At 44.4% G+C, this 12,405-nt stretch overlaps 1 protein-coding gene and 1 non-coding gene across 2 annotated transcripts in view; both read right to left on the bottom strand.

Annotated features, from left to right (window-relative positions):
- Positions 1–12,405, bottom strand: part of IL1RAPL1 (interleukin 1 receptor accessory protein like 1) — a 1,501,437-nt gene that overhangs the window by 726,007 nt on the left and 763,025 nt on the right. The gene's annotated exons all lie outside the window — the stretch shown is intronic.
- On the bottom strand, positions 9,255–9,325 carry TRNAS-GGA (transfer RNA serine (anticodon GGA)). Its single transcript has one exon. It is a non-coding gene; the product is annotated as a tRNA-Ser (tRNA).

The following is a 12,405-nucleotide window of genomic DNA, read 5'->3' as shown; positions in this document are numbered from 1 at the left end:
CGTCGTAACTGGACGGCTTCTTGATGAATATGGCAAGAGACAGTCCAATTCCTCTCTGCGTGTGGAGAAAAAGCCTGTCTGTAAGCCAGAGAGGGGCAGTGGATTTACTGTTAAGGAGGATCCTGACTGTCAAACAGGTAATGTAATGGCTGTAAGGAAGAAATGTTTCCGGTGTGGCTCATCTAGACATTTGTTTAGGAATTGTCAAGGCCAGAAAGGGAAAGAGAGACGGTCTGGAATGAGGTCTGCTGATAAGAGTGGTAATGTGCATCTCGTTACTACTGGTAAGTCAACTAATCACACTCAATCTTTCCTAATTGACAGCGGAGCGTCGGAGAACCTCTGTAGAGAGAGGAGTTTGTTTACTACTTACACACCTGTTGATAACCAGTCTGTTGTTTTGGCAGATGGAGTTAAAGCAACTGTTTTTGGCAGAGGGAAAGTGTTCCTGCCAAGCCTAAGGAAGGAGCTTCAAATGGGTTTTGTTCCTTCACTTAAGATGAATCTGCTGTCTGTGTCTGCTCTGTGCAGGGAAGGTTTCAAACTGCAATTTGACACCTCGTGCTGTGAGCTGAGGACCAGTGACGGTGTGTGTGTAAAGGCTATGCTGAAGGAAGATTTATACTTCTTGCATACCAAGGTACAAACGTGTAATAGCGTCTGTGTAAATAAACCAGTGCATGATAATTGCTGTCATCTTTTACACAGGAAATTAGGCCATGCTGGTTTTCCTGCTCTAAAGAAGACTGTTGAACAGGCAGAAGGCCTTAGTCTTAAACCTTGCAAGGAATTTCTTGACTGTGAAATCTGCAAGCTGGTGAAGTCTACGAAAGCTCCTGTGCGTACTCCAAGTAAATTTACTAGTAAGAAACCTCTTGACCTAGTGTTCTTAGACCTGATAGGGCCCTTTAAGGAGTCAGTGGGCGGGGCCAAATATGTCTTAAGTATAGAAGATCACTATTCAAGGTATGGTTTTGTTTACCTGTTGAAAGCTAAAACTGAAACCTTTCAAAATATGCAGAATTGGCTAAGGTTTGTTAAGAGAAAAACTGGAAATGTGCCTGCATGCATTATTTCTGATAGAGGCTCGGAATTTGTTAATAAACGTTTTCAAAGTTTGTTTGCAGAGCTTGGGATTGAGCACAGATTGACTGCTCCGTACAGACCTACCCATAATGCTTTTTGTGAGAGAAGAGGCCGTACATTGCAAGACATGTGCCAGTGTATGTTACGTGATGCAGATATGCCCTGGAGATTTTGGGCAGAGGCTATGTGCTGTGCCAACTACAACCTGAACAGAGTTTGGTGTTCATCTACTGGCAAAATACCAGCAAGCCTATGGCATGACAAGGTAACTAACTTGGCAAATTTGCATGTATTTGGAGTTACAGCTTTTGTTCATATTCCTCAACAGCTCAGACGTAAAGGCCAACTGAAGGCTAGACGTATGAGGTTTCTCGGGTATGAGAGAAACGGGAGCTGTTATCGTTTTGGCACGCTCGACAGTCGTGAGGTGGTGATTAGTGCTTCAGCCACGTTTCTGGAGAGATCAGAGGGCTGGGATCGTTGCACCCAATCGCCAGCGTTCTGTCCTGAGGATGACCAAGGAATCCGGTTACAAGTCAGCTCGATGCCTAGCAACCCAGAGGAGGGAGAGGCGGCTGAGTTAACCCCAAAAGAAGAGATGCCTGACGAGGAGGAGATGGAGGAGAAGCCTACTCGTGAGGAATCATCCGGGAGGAATGTGCCAACTGATGAGCCTGCATTGAGGAGATCTACACGTGAAAGAAGAGCTCCTGAGAGATTTAGTCCTGTAATGTCTGCTATACATGAGCCTGAGAAATATACTGACATTTTCTCTTTGTCCAAGGAAGAGCAGTGTAACTGGAAGGCTGCTATGGACGATGAACTTTCTTCCCTGAAACGTTTAAATGTTTATGTTGAGACTGATACTGTACCTGCTGGTGTAAAACCCATAGGCAGTAGATGGGTATACAAGGTGAAAACAGACCAGTCTGGGGGAAAAAAGTATAAGGCGAGGCTTGTAGCACAAGGTTGCAGACAGACTAATGAGACTTATGACGAAGTGTTTGCTCCAACGTTAAAGAGCAGTTCACTTCTGACTGCGTTAACTGTGGCAGCCAGAGAAAAACTCCATTTTACCCATTTGGATGTCTGTGTGGCATACCTAAATGCTAATTTGGAGCACCAAATTTATTTAAAGAGACCAGAGGGTATTCCTGGTACTGGAAAGGGATACTGGTTACTTAATAAGAGCTTGTATGGTCTAAAGCAAAGTGGTCATCAATGGTCAAAATGCCTAGTGGGTACACTTAAACAGCTAGGGTTTACCCAGAGCATTGCTGATCCATGTGTGTTTACCAAGGGAAGTGGTGAAACACGATGTATTGTTCTTACTTTTGTGGATGACTTGGGGATTCTAACCAAGACAAAGAAACAAACAGATGATATTGTTTCAGCCTTAAGTAAGAAGTTTAAACTGAGAAATCTTGGTACTGTACAGACCTATGTGGGTGTAGATATTGCAAAAACTACACAAGGTTTTAAACTGTCACAAAAACCTAAAATCATAGATTTGTTGGACAAGTACAAGATGACTGATTGCAAAACTGTTTCAACCCCTATGGTGACTGGCTTTGTAAATGATGTTACTGATAGCCCACCATGTAATGTTGAAATGTACAGGTCGTTAATTGGTAGTCTGAGCTATATCAGTAATTGGACACGGCCAGACATATCAGTAGCCTGTAATCTGTTGGCAAGAGCTACCCAGAACCCTAAGCAGAATCACTGGATTGCTGCTAAGCGAGTGTTGAGATATTTAAAGAACACTGCTGACTGGTGTCTTTATATCGAACCTAGGGGGGAGCTAGCACTGAAAGTCTATACAGATGCAAGTTTTGCAAGTGACTGTTAAACCAGAAAGTCAACAACAGGTCTTTCCATATATTTGGGAGAGGTGTTAGTATGCTGGAAGACACAAAAGCAGCGTGTGGTTGCCTTGTCCACCACAGAAGCAGAGTTCTGCGCCCTTTCTACCGCTTGTACTGAGGTAGAATGGTTTAGACAGCTACTAAAGGACCTGCATATAGAGGCAGAGAAGCCTGTTGAAGTTCTGGAAGACAATCAAGCTGTGATTGAGATTGCAAAAGCAGAAGGAGTAAAGACAAGGAATAGGTACACTGACATACGGTACCAAAATGTCAGATCATGTATCATGGAAGGGTTGATAAACATAAGGTATTGTGATACTGGCCACAATACGGCAGATATGTTTACCAAACCCCAGACTATGGAAAAGCATAATGAGCACTGTAAAAGGCTCGGATTGAGAAACGAACAGAACTATTAAGAGGAGAATGTTGGAACTCAGTCCTAAAATGGCTGACTGACTCCATCTTAGTAATAGTAATGTTGTTTCTGCAATGTCATGCTGAGTCATGCTGCATCATGATCCAGCTGTTACCTGTTACTGAGGTAAAGTGGAATGACCTCACCTGTAATTAGGCTTTGTGCTGACTCACAGAGCTGATGCAACCCTGATGATTGGTACGTGTACTTAGGGAAGCTCAGTGAGCTTGCTCAGTCTGCCTGTAAGGATTGTGGGTTCTGTGAGGCCCGCTATCTGGGTGGCAGCGATCACTGCTGGTGTTGGATCCTATGCTACTGTGCTTGGATCGTGCTGTGTATACTTACTGCTGTATACTGTTATCTACTGAAGTGTGTGCTGATTACTGTGTATGACCTTGGCCTGGCAACGACTCTGAATATTGGATACTATCACTGGTAAATATATCTACCATTGAATACAGCTGTTTCTCTTGTCTATTAATTCCTGTGTTTTGCCTGTCCCTCTCCTTCAGCTCTTCTGCTGCGTGCAAAATACTCTAACAGAACCCTAATTGTGTCACGTCTTCCTCCTTTAGCATGAGTAAAATGGGATTTTCTACTATGGAAAATTGTCACTTAGTGTCTTTCCTGTAACATATATGGATGTGAATTAAAACATCAATGATTCGGGGTTTTTTTTAATACTGTTATTTAAAAAAATAATTGCCCTGATTTCAATAGGCCAGTCTGGCCTGATCTCATCAGATCTTGGAAGCTTAAGCAGGTTAGGCCCTGGCTAGTACAAGGATGGGAGACCTCCAAGAAATATCAGGACCATAACATGGAGGCAGGCAAGGGCGAACCACCTCTGAATGTCTCTTGCCTTGAAAACCTTAATGGGTTACAAAAGTCTACTGTGACTTTCCACCACTTTCCACCACCAAAATAATAATTATCATTATTAGCAGTCAGAAATTTACTAATCCAAATCCAACATGAACAGTGGTCATTCATAAATATATATAGTAAATACATAATAAATATTCAGGATCAAAACAAAATCCTTTTTTTAACATTTAGGAATTGTTAACAACCTTCTAATCAGGGGGCTAGTTCTGGCATCTCTAGATCTGGTTTCATTTTAGATGATGCAGGAAAGGTTATAGTTGTTTTAAACATTTGTTAAAGGTTTGCTGAAGGTTTTAAACCTAATTTATTGTTGTTACCTGCCTGAACCCTGCTATGCAGAGAAGGGTGGGTTATAAACAGGACTTTTTTGTAGAAAAAGCCCAGCAGGAACTAATTTAAATATTAAGCCACACCCCCTAATTGCCATGGTTTCATACAGAGCTTCTTTTGTAGGAAAAGACCAGCAGGAATTCATTTGCATATTAGGCCACACCCCCTATGACAAGCCAACTGGAACTGCGTTCCTATGCATTTCTGCTAAAAGGTCCGGCCCTTTCCAGCCAAGCCGGCATCGCTGGCGTTCAGACTGGGGGCCGTCTTTGCCCCCTCGGAAGGAGGGAGCAACAGACCGCTCGGTCCCGGTGCATCCGGGTCTATTTCTGGGCATGGCGTCAGGGCTATATAAGCCCCGGCCCCGCCCAGAGCTCTTGCTGTCTTGTTTGGCTCTCTGCCTGCCCGCCCTCCCTTGGCAGTACAGGTTTCGACCGGTTGCCTTTTTTAGGGGCCAGGTAGGAATTTTTTCATCTTCACATAATTGGCCCATGTGAAGTTGTTTTTCGCCTACCTTGTACTGCCTTATAGTGTTAGGTGTTAATTGATGGAGTTTGTAATTTGGTCGCAGGCTGGAGGATGTTTTGGCCACAGTGTTTGCAGGGGAGCACCTATGGCCTAGCACCATTGGTGCGGGTGGTCTGTATAAACCGCAGATGGGCTACATGGCTCAGTGCGGGGAATGCAGATCACGGAGAGCCTCACCTGGGCGGATCTTTCCATGGGGGATTGATGCTAGCCCAGGTGGAGAATGGCTGGGGGCCTGGCCGCTCAGTTACAACCTGAATACGGCGGGTTTGTGCTGGGGGCAGGGTGGCTCGCCCTTTGGACAAGGCGGGGTCAGGGGGTGACCCCAGGGCTTGTCCTGTTTAGGTCTCATCCCTGCCAGTTTACAGGTTAATTAATTATTCAATAAAGCGGCCCGGTTTTAAACCCAACACTTTGTATCTGTCTCTTCTTTCCGACTGGGGGGGCAAAGAAAAGCCCTTGGTTATAAATCTAAAGTAGAAATAAATAAATAATAGGCAGCCTGTCTAGGGGACATAATGGAAGAGGAAATGACTTCCCCTCCCTTGTGACAGTCAGCATGCTCATCTGGTTTGCCAGACAGAGGTAAAGGCTTGGCTTGCACATAATGGTAGTGTTACCTGAAATGGCCCTGTCTTGATGTTGGGGATATTAGCTATGAGACTGGGAAGGTCAGAAGGGCACAAGAGAACACACACCTTTGTCTATGGAGGTTGAGTTTAGCAAGCCGATTTGAAATAGGTTTAAATGTTTTACTTGAAAAATATGTTGGTTTACAGTCACACTCAAGCAATCAAAATGCACACACTCAAGAACTGAGAAATAAGGAGTGAAAAATAGAGACTTTTAGGAGCAGTCACAGGGTGTTCCCTCTATGCTGAGTTAGTGTGAACTAGCTCACAGTTTTTTAGCTTCTGGCTTACACATTTTTGTCTTAGCCCAGGAAAAATAGCCCCAGAGCAAACTAATTTATTCAGTAGCTCACAACTTTCATGCTAGTAGCTCACAAAGTCGATTTTTTGCTCACAAGACTCCACAGCTTAGAGGGAGTATTGGTCACAGGTGATATTACTTTTCCAGATGTGCAGAAGTCTGTGTAGATATGAATGAAGAGATGGAACATAAGAATATAAGAGAAGCCATGCTAGATCAGGCCAATGGCCCATCCAGTCCAACACTCTGTGTCACACAGTGGCCAAATATATATATATATACACACACACACACTGTGGCTAATAGCCACTGATGGACCTCTGCTCCATATTTTTATCTAACCCCCTCTTGAAGGTGGTTATGCTTGTGGCTGCCACCACCTCCTGTGGCAGTGAATTCCACATGTTAATCACCCTTTGGGTGAAGAAGTACTTCCTTTTATCTGTTTTAACCTGTCTGCTCAGCAATTTCATCGAATGCCCATGAGTTCTTGTATTGCGAGAAAGGGAGAAAAGTACTTCTTTCTCTACTTTCTCCATCCCATGCATTATTTTTATTTATTTATTTATCTAAGATTTATATCCCGCCCTTCCCACTAGGTGTATTATTTTGTAAACCTCCATCATGTCACCCCGCAGTCGACGTTTCTCCAAGATAAAGAGCCCCAAGCGTTTCAACCTTTCTTCATAGGGAAAGTGTTCCAGCCCTTTAATCATTCTAGTTGCCCTTTTCTGGACTTTCTCCAATGCTATAATATCCGTTTTGAGGTGCGGCGACCAGAACTACACACAGTACTCCAAATGAGACCGCACCATCGATTTATACAGGGGCATTATGATACTGGCTGATTTGTTTTCAATTCCCTTCCTAATAATTCCCAGCATGGTGTTGGCCTTTTTTATTGCAAACGCACACTGTCTTGACATTTTCAGTGAGTTATCTACCATGACCCCAAGACCTCTCTCTTGATCAGTCTCTGCCAGTTCACGGACAGGCATGACCAGTGTGTCCCATAAAGGAGACCCAAAACCAGGGCTTCTTTTTTTAAAAAAAAAAAGCAGGAACGCAGTCACGTTTGGCTTGGTGTCAGGCGGTGTGGCCTAATATGCAAATGAGTTCCGGCTAGGCTTTTTCTACAGAAAAAGTCCTGCCCAAATCTATCATTAATGGCTCTAACCTATCTAGGCACCGTAGGATTGAAAAACGTGGTGTAGTTTACTTCTAACTTTTATACTATTTTGAGGGGATGGTATTCCCTCTTGGAATGCAATGGCTGATAGTGTGTTTGACCAGTTTTCCAGGGCTGACTAGATAGGTCCCCATGTTTACACTAAAGGTGTGAAGGGGTTCCTACCAGTTGTCAAGAAGGTCATAATGGTTTGATGTTGGAATAATTTATTTTGGTACTCTGAGGGGGGGGGGGAACAGGAAAGATGGTTTGGTGACCAAAAGGGTGTGTACATTCACATGGGTATCATAGGAAAGGAATCAGGATGGGGTCTGGGAGATAAGAGCCAGATGTTGCCAGCTAGTTTGAGAAATGCAGATACTTCACCTGATGGGACCTTTTATTACCCTTCCTTCCTGGGTTGAGTTGGGAGGAATGGCAGGAAATAGCCTTTGAGGATGCCCTTTGTAAACCAGAAAACCCTTTGTTTGCAGCCTTGACTGACTTCGTGATGTAGGCAGAGAAAGAGTGGTTATCCTTTTGCCTGCCTTTTGGAATTTCTGATTCAGGTAAAGAGTGGGGATCCTAGCATTTTTGGGTGCTCCCACATGTTAGGCAGCACCTCTGGGCCACCTACAGGTAGGTAGCCACTTCTTGGGATCACCTGTAGGCAGGTAGCCACTTCTTGGGGTCACCTGTAGGACCATCAGGAGGGTAAGAATGCTTGCAGTCAAGGTCTTCAAGAGCAGAGACAGCAGGCTAGCCTCCCTTTCCAGCCCTGCTGAGCCTGCAGCATCCCATAGCAGCCTGCAGAATGCTAGGCATGAGATATTTCTGGCCAAACTACACATTGCAACGGACACAGATCCAACCCATGACTGCTGATGTCATTTGAGAGGAAAATTTAGCCATCTAAAAATTGCTGTGAGGGCCTGATCTTGATTGGGCCCACTGTGTGGCAGCAACAAGCAATCTTGTTTCCCTTCTTCCATGCCTTTAAGAGAAGCAAAACAGCCCCCCCTAGCTGACAGTATTGTACTAATAGGCTGATTATAGACCGGCATTTTGGGTCGACTTAGAGACGCCTCTGAGATCGACCAAATAAATCTGTGCACATGGCAACATCTGCCAGCTGCCCCTGTACCGAACTTACCCCGTCCTCAAAGACAATCCACCTGGCTCAAAAAGGGACCACTGCAAAAGTGGTCCTTTTTCACTGGGGTGGCTCCAAGGTGGCTCCTGGCTGTCTGGAAGGCCGGAGAGCACCAGAAGAGCACCTGGGGAGCCGCGTGTGGGACGCACGAGTGTTCCAGATGCTCCTTGCCTGTCCATGTCCCGCCCCTTTCCTCAAGCGCTGTCTGGAAGCTCTGGGGCGCTCTGTTTCCGGCTGGCTGTGTTCAAGGCAGCTGCCAGCCGCCCCAAACCAGCCATCTGGTTTCAGCCATAGTGTGCCATATTTCTGTGACACCCCTAACTGAATTTTAACCTTCCCTACATATCTTCCATTATTTTACTTGCAATGGGAACAGGCTGGTCAACAAAAGCAGTTTGATTTTAAATGAGTGAGTTAAGCATGTGAGACCCTCTCTTCCCATTGAAAGGAAGAGTACAGGGATGTTTAATTTGGAAAGGATTGCTCACAGAGAAGTTATGGAACTTCAGCTGGCAAATGATCACACCAACAGAGGTAGCAGAGATTCAGTCAGCTACTGGAGGGTCTCAGCTGTGGGATGGGGGAGCACTGTGACTGCAGAGGCTCTGGAGTCACAGCAGCAGCAACAACTTCAGCTGTGTGAGCAGGTGGATACCACCTGCTAAGTGTCCCTGCAGCCCCATTCTTGAATTTTACCCAGGGCCCCAGAATCATGGCTGCTCCTATACAGAGGGAAGGTAGGGACATATGAACATATGAAACTGCCTTATACTGAATCAGACCCTTGGTCCATCAAAGTCAGTATTGTCTTCTCAGACTGGCAGCGGCTCTCCAGGGTCTCAAGCTGAGGTTTTTTCACACCTATTTGCCTGGACCCTTTTTTGGAGATGCCAGGGATTGAACCTGGGACCTTCTGCTTTCCAAGCAGATGCTCTACCACTGAGCCACTGTCCCTCCCCTCCCATGTTGACCATTTGGGCAGTCCTGGGAGTTGAAATTTCTGTGACATGGATGGAAGGAAGGAAGGGCATTCTGACCTCCTCTTTAGCAATAATCATGTTGTCTTGGACTTCTCCAAAGATGGTTGGCTGGATGAAGTAGCCTTTGTCTGCTGCAGGATTGCCACCATAAAGCAGTTTTGCTCCTTCCTTTTTCCCAGTACTGATGTATCCAAGGACCTTCTTATACTGATTCTCATCTACCTGCAAAGCCATCAGAACAGGGAGATGTCTGGCAGGGTTTGGAATACTCTAATAAAAGAAGTTTCCAGGATTTTTGTCTATATGCATAATGGTTTGGAGTAGAAAGTGATCCTTAATTTGGAGCAGAGTAATTTAAGAGAGGGGTTTGGATGCAGGTTACCAGACAAGAACACTTCTAAACTCCCAACTTGTTAGTTGCAGTGTGTGGAGAGGGGAAACCCTATATATGGTTGGGGTGTATGGAATAATGCTGGAGAAGTGAAGACTACATTGAGGTCTAGCAGCTTAAAACCTAGGCTGGCTGAGTAAATGCTACCCAGTGGTAGTACAAGAGCCCATTTTACCATAGTCTTTTGTTTTATTTTTATTTATTTATTTATTTGGGATTTATATCCCGCCCTTCCCACAGATGGCTCAGGGCGGCTAAAGAATCTCCATTCTTTAATAGAGTTGCCAGACCTGTGTTGGAAAACACCTGGAGACTTTGGGGGTGGATCTGGGAGAGGGTAATGTTTGAGGAGGGGAGGGGCCTCAGAATGGTACAATGCCATACCATTCAAGCGGTCTTTTTCTCCATTGCAAATTTGCAAATTTTCTCCATTGCAAATTTCTGCAAATTGTGATTGGTTTCAAAAATAAGAAGGAAAAGGCTCTATATTATAGGTATTGTCAGCAGTGTCAACAGAACCATTTTAGATAAGGTACTGCAATGCATGGCTGAGGCAAACAGACCCATTTGAGTGGGGGGGGGGGGGAAATAGGATTTCCCACTGCTACCCAAAATCAGATTTGAATACATTAATTATAATAAACTTAGTAGCTTCTTTACCATCAAATACAGATGAGTGCAAATTCTCTTGGGAAATAAGAAACAAACAGCAAATTCTCCAGGGGCAAACAGTTAATTTATACATGAATCTGAGACCTCCTATTTGCAACTCTGTTGGTTGTTTCACACCACATAATATAGGTTATTTCCACTCATTTTTGCTACTGAATAACCAAGAAATTATGTATAATGAAGTGGCTCACTTCAATACATAAATAATCCTTTAGAAGAAGAAGAGTTGCAGATTCATATCCTGCTCTTTTCTCTGAATCAGAGACTCAGAGCAGTTTACAATCTCCTTTATTTTCTTCCCCCACAACAGACACCCTGTGAGGTGGGTGGGGCTGAGAGAGCTTTCACAGAAGCTGCCCTTTCAAGGACAATTCCTGAAAGAGCTATGACTGACCCAAGGCCATTCCAGCAGGTGCAAGTGGAGGAGTGGGGAATCAAACCCAGTTCTTTCTCTGCACCAACCACTACACCACTACACCAAACTGGCTCTCTGGGAGATCTCCTGAGTTTGTGTATGTGCAGTGATTGCCGTGCTTATATTCTTAAACATATGTGTATAAACATATGTGCTTATATTCTTTTACATATGTGTACAATATACACACCATGCAGCACAATTTTCTGCATGTTTACCTGGAAGTACCAGTGAATTACAAAACATTAAGACTGATTATAGAAAAATTAGAATTGTTAAAACATTTTTTCTTGTTTTCCTTTTTTTGACCAGCAGTCCCCTGTGCCCCATGCCCTTACTGCATTTGGGGAGCTCATTACTGCCATCCATCCCAGCAACCTTTCCACTCCATCAGTCTAGTCCTCCCAGCTATGATGTAGTCTGAATGGCCTACTGGAAGTCAACAGTGGTCTGAAGGTGTGTGCCACCTGTGATGCCTTCACCTCACCAAGCCAGTGCATACATGAGCAACTCTTGGGTGATCCCTTCGCCCCTTTCTCAATATGACCACATGCTGAAAACAGCTGAGACCAGGCAGGAACCAAAGGTGGGAGCTGTGGTACCAGAATTGGGGGTCTCCTAATATTTGGGGGGAATATTAGCTCTTAAGGAGACCTTAGGCTTGCAAAAGATGGTAACAAGGAGATCTTTACACAAATTGTATACCAAAATTTTTCCTTAGAGAACTCTCAGAATTAACCAGACTGTTGCTTAACCAAGGGAGGTTGTTTTATTAAGAAAATAACCTAACTAATGCACACACAGAGAGAATAAATGCATACTGGACACACACATAAATGTTATAGAAATACAGGGATGAGAGATAATAGAGCAGGGGTTCAGGGCATTACACCTATCTATCCAGAAGAGGCCTCAGGTCCCAGGAGAAGGGGAAGATGGACAGCATCTTGGGTGTGCTGCTTGGATCCAGGGCAATCCACCACATTTTAAAACATTTTTAAACATTAGCTCAATCATAAACCAAAATGGAAACTTCTACCAAAAAATCAGGGGGAGACAAGGAGCCCTGTGGCTCAGAGTGGTAAAGCTGCAGTACTGCAGTCCAAATTCTCTGCTCATGACCTGAGTTTGATTCTGGTGGAAACTGGGTTCAGGTAGCGGGCTCAAGGTTGACTCAGTCTTCCATCCTTCTGAGGTTGGAAAAATGAGTGCCCAGCTTGCTGGGGGGAAAGTGTAGATGACTGGGGAAAGCAATGGCAAACCAACCCATAAAAAGTCTGCTGTGAAAACATCATGATGCGACATCACCCCAGAGTCGGAAATGACTGGTGCTTGCACAGGGGACTACCTTTACCTTTTAAAGACTAGAAAGGGCAGCAGTGAAGGAACTATAAAAGATTCTTAAGTGTGACATGTGTCGCTGGCAAGCAAGATCAAGATCAACTTTCTTCCTGTCAGCTTTTCACACCCATACATAATGGGAATACTATAGGATGAATTACGTTGATTCAATCAAAATGTGGTGTTGGAGGACAGTTTAATGGATGCTGTGGGCTGCCAAAAAGACAAATAAGT

This window comes from Heteronotia binoei, chromosome 3 (assembly GCF_032191835.1).
Source record: "Heteronotia binoei isolate CCM8104 ecotype False Entrance Well chromosome 3, APGP_CSIRO_Hbin_v1, whole genome shotgun sequence".
NCBI classification, from domain to species: Eukaryota; Metazoa; Chordata; class Lepidosauria; order Squamata; family Gekkonidae; genus Heteronotia; species Heteronotia binoei.
The sequence above is the reverse complement of the archived record's forward strand: the minus strand, read 5'-3'. Positions and strand labels throughout refer to the sequence as shown.